The following is a 5,176-nucleotide window of genomic DNA, read 5'->3' as shown; positions in this document are numbered from 1 at the left end:
CTCTCCCTCTCCCTCTCCCTCTCCCTCTCCCTCTCTTCTCCATATCTAATCCAATGACCAGTCAGCCTTAAACTCACTACATGCTCAGGCTGACCTAGAACTCTCAGCAACACTACTACTTCATGTGCTGATAGTGAAGAGTTGAGCCAATCCACTTATTTTATTCTATTTATTATATTTACTTATCTGTATATGTGTTTGTGTTTAAGGGTGAGTGTGCACACATACATTCATGTTTAGGTTAATTTTCAGAGTCATTCTCTACTGTGTATGTCTCAAGGATTGAACTTGGTTCCTCATGTATGATGCCAAATACCCTTATTCACCGAGCCATCTCCATTTTGGCAGCCATGTTTATTTTATTAACAGATACCTTTGCCTTTTATTTTGCTTCATTGCTCATGGTAAGAAGTTTAATATTTAGATTATACAAGCAGTATAAATCACTCAGACTATAGATTACTTTTAGAACCTATGAATTATAATAAAGATTACTCACATCATTATTGAAATGCTCAATGTTATTTCTGCTTTAATTTTTTAAAAATATTACAAGAATCTAAAAGCCTATTCCTAATTTGTTTTAATCATTGCAAAATCTAAAGTGGTACCTACAACCATATTGGAAATGCATACAAAATATTTACTTTCCTCTAACACAACAATCTTATTCTTAAGCACAGTCCTTTGAATTCCACCTAATTGAAAATGACTATTTTTTTTGCCTGTAATTTATTCATCACCATTCCATGGACCAAAAAGTTTACTTTAAAAATAAAACAAACCAAACAAACAAATAAACAAAAAACCAAAGCCACTTTTGATCTTACACAAGAGTATTATACCAATAGGATAGTCTGGAGAACTGGTCATTTCATATTTTAAACATTGTATCACAGTCTAAATTTACTATGATGAAGTTCTAGTTTGCACATGGAAAGTCTTTGTCAGAGACTTTATATATGAGTTAATGGAGATTTGAAGAGCCCCTAGTGAATGGAAGGAGATTGTAGGGGTAATAGGAGAAGGCATCTTGCAAACAACATGAGAAGAAACAGATATGGGGAAGCTTCGAGTGAGGGCTGGGGCAATACTGCACTTAACTTGTGCACTTAATACTTTTGAGAAATGGAAAATGACCTAGCATAGCAATTTGAAATATACTACCATTTTGTTTGCTCAAGAATCATCTTCTTCCAGCCTTGTACAACACAAGCAGGACTAATGCACATCCATGAGACTCACTGTTTGGTCAACGGAAACATCTTCAAGAAGCTTCTTAAAATTTGAAATCTCAGATACTTAACCACCAAAACCTACCAGCAATTCCAATGCACTTTAATGTGTGGGGTTTTTTTTGTTTTTTTGTTTTGTTTTGTTTTGTTTTGTCAATCAAACAAAGAAACAAACAAAACAAAAAACAAAAAAACAAAAAGAAAGAAAAACCAAAAACAGTGGTCTGGATTTTCCTGCAGCTTACCCTAGGGAGTAGCATATCTACCAACTGTTTTTGTTCACTTTACAAGCACATCAGCAGGTACACCAGAGTCACATCTAATTTACTTGCAAATATTAACATTGCTCTTTTTCTAACCCAGTAATTAAGTAGGTTTAGTTTTTACTTTCTCAAGTAATGTTCATTCTGCTTGTAAATTGTAAGGCTATCAGATCAATATAATGGATTCCACATGTTCACTGTGGTGTAGCCCTCCGCATGATACACACAGTGCTGTAACCTTCTTGAATCAATGTAATCATCAATTTCCAAAGGTAATGATTTTACAGTTTCACCCAGTGTCAGTTTTAATTTCTTCCACATGCTCGAGTTATATCACGTATACTCTGTGGGAGAGTGGATGGAGGCTTTCCCTGCTGTGTGTACATGAGTTCCCATGGTATGCTTTATGTGAATTTAACAGTAGTAGTGATGTCAGAGAACTGGGGATAGTCTGAGGACAGAAAGGAAATTGGTCTTCAACCAGAGGAGGCATAGAGACCAATAAGACAGGGAAGAAGAAGAAGAGGGGCAGAAAGAGAAGGGAAGGGAAGCTAGGGAGAAAATAATCTTTATTTGTATTGTTTAAATATGCATAAATTTCAGTGGTTTAATTAAATAGTGTGACCTTCCAAGTCCATTGTCTAGACTCCAGTGCCACAGTATTTTAACTGCAAGTGATGTAAACCTTACTACCAGTTTTTAACTCAGAGATCATTGTGTGAAGAACACATGGTCTTTTTACTCAATAACTGTCATCTCTTCTAAAGCTTTTTGAGTGACTAGCCCCTGGGCATACACATGAAAGACACATGCTATTGTGATGTCCCTTGACTCATAGTCACAACCCAAATCCTAAATGATATTTTACAAAGAAAATAAAGTCCAAAGAAGAAATTGATCAGAAAAAGTCCATACAGCAAAGTAAATGGAAAATGTGGACACTAGCTGTGAAATTTGAACATTGTGTCAAATGGTAGAAAACACAAATACACATTGATGAAATAATCTACTTAGTCTGACTTATAAAAGTGCTATGGACCATCTGAGTGGCTATTCTGTAGGGTTTTGTGAGTACTAAAAGACTACAGGTTCTCCCATCTGAGATGGAGTTCCTATTGACAAGCATCATGTCTAGAAAAATACTAGGATCAGTCCTTACTAATGGATTAAATTGAAATTGTTTCATCATTTTAAGTCAAAGTGGTTAAGAAAGTAATAGTTTCTGTGATTTCTGTTCTCCTTTGAGTAGAAAGAAGCAGGATGCCAAAGTTAAAGTTTGGATAGAGTCAGAAGACTGAAGGAGCCTGGAACATCATGTTATGAACAGCTGAATAGATGGCAGGGATGTCAGAATTAGAGAAGTAGGAACAGATCAAGACCCCACATAGTGTGCTGCACATCATTTGTTACTATATGTAGTGATGATCTGTATAAAAACATCCCTTCCTGGACGACATAACCTCAGTGCTATATCATAAAACATCTCTCATGAATGAAATATTTCTCCCCAAATCAGAATGGCTTCTGTGAAACTCATGTGGTTAATGAATGGATATATTTTTGTTTAATTATAGTTAAGTAAGGCATAGTTGCACTATGTAGCCATGACTGTCCTGGAACCCATTATGTAGATCAGGTTGTCCTTGATCTCACAGACATCTGTCTTCCTCTGGTTCTTGAGTGCTGAGATTAAAGGCAAGGACTACTACAACAGGCTAAGGAATTTTAAATGTCCAACATGTGTTATAAAATAAAAAATAATTTGACAAAAGGAGTAAAATTTTGGCCAATTAAATGTAATTATCTAACATTTAAAGATATAATAAACTCGTGTTCTCATCTATTGTTTCTGAAACAAATACTTATTTTCATTTGGAAGCATGTTTCAAGGTAATTTCATTACTGTTCATTGGTCAGGCGGGAAGGAAGTCACCATGAAGTTAAAACTTGTGTTTACTGCTACTGAGAATCTTATTTCTTGCCTGATAATTACAACATATGCTCTATCCCTCCAGTCTAGCCTTGTTTATCTTGTAAAAAGACCATTATACTTATACTGATATACACTTCAGACTCTTACATTGATCCATATGGGAGAACATGAATATTAATCATCTTTGTAACTCATCTGGCCAAGACTCTCTCTTCTTTTGATTTTATTTTTGTAACCAGTTCACTGGGAATTTCTATAAAATCCAGGGCTATAGGCTTGGGGGTTCTCTGATCCCTATAAATCCTTCACAGTGAATAGATTGCTGATAGTGGCTCATCATGTCTTCCTCACTGTTGGCTTAATTGCCTCTATGCCTGCTCCATTTTTTGTCCCTAGGTTCAGTGCAATCATTGGCAAATGCCCAAATAAACAATTGCACTGCACAGCACAGATAACCCCTATAGGGAGCTATTCTGAGTGAAAGAAAAAATTGTGCTCTATGGATCCATGCATAAAATACCAGTATTTGACACAAAATAGTACACAACGGGTGGATTTATTTTTAATGAGTCATTATTATTGTCTTGTGACAACTTGAACAGATGTGGAAAATGTTTTCTTTGGAAACGATTATGTATTACTGTTTATAAAAACACAGAAAAAATTAATCCAAGCAAATGTTGTCCAAAATCTCTTTAAGAGATGAGAGCCTTGTCAACTTCTAATTGGCAAAGAAAATAACATCCACATCAACAAAATTTAATAAGTTATTAAATATTTAAGATGAATTTCACATTGTAGCTGACTGAATGACTCATTTTTAGTGCTTACATCTCTGTTACAAAGCATGTACATGAACCAAAATCAAACATAAAATCAAACAATTTAATGCACTCAACTAAATCAATACTCCCATTTCTTGTATTCTGTTGGAATTTCAATCACCTCAGAGCACGAAATTATCATTTATATGTCCCTCCATCAGGAATCACATAATAAACACTATTATAAATACATCACAGGCAAAGTGGCCTCACCTTGTAAAATATAACTCATTCAGTTCACACTTTTGATTTCATCTCAATAACAATTTATAATAATGTTGGTCAATTTACAATGAATGTCAAATTTCTGGTAGAATGTATAATGGAAATTTAGTTACTTCCTTTTCATACCATGTAGAACAAGCTATATATGCATGCATCTTTATTCTATTTTACATAAATATATTCCATAAAGAATAGACATTTGCCATTTAAGAAACACCCAATTAGATACACATTACCTCCTTTGATAAAAATGGTATCTATCATATTGATGTTTTACAGACCCAATGTAACTTCTTAGTACCTGTGTCCTCTGATACACTACATTTATATTCAAAGACTACCATACTGATGTTGAGTTACCAAAGAAAGAAGTACAAATAAATAACCAAGACATTAACAAAAACAAACAAACAAACAAACAAACAAACAAACAAAACCAAAAAATACCCTCAAATATGCTCCTGAGGCTTCTTATTTGGCATCATTACAGCAGAAGAATGAACCCTGGTTTATCTGCTTGTATATACACTAACAGTTACATGAGGCATCTTTCCCAGGAAACCATAATTTTGGTTAAGCATGAGGCTTTTCCCTCGGCACATACACACAGAGAGAGAGAGAGAGAGAGAGAGAGAGAGAGAGAGAGAGAGAGAGAGAGAGAGAGTGAGAGAGAGAGAGAGAGAGAGAGAGAGAGAG

The sequence above is a fragment of the Grammomys surdaster genome, unplaced genomic scaffold, assembly GCF_004785775.1.
Source record: "Grammomys surdaster isolate TR1022 unplaced genomic scaffold, NIH_TR_1.0 267, whole genome shotgun sequence".
NCBI lineage: Eukaryota > Metazoa > Chordata > Mammalia > Rodentia > Muridae > Grammomys > Grammomys surdaster.
This window is presented reverse-complemented; position numbering follows the sequence as displayed.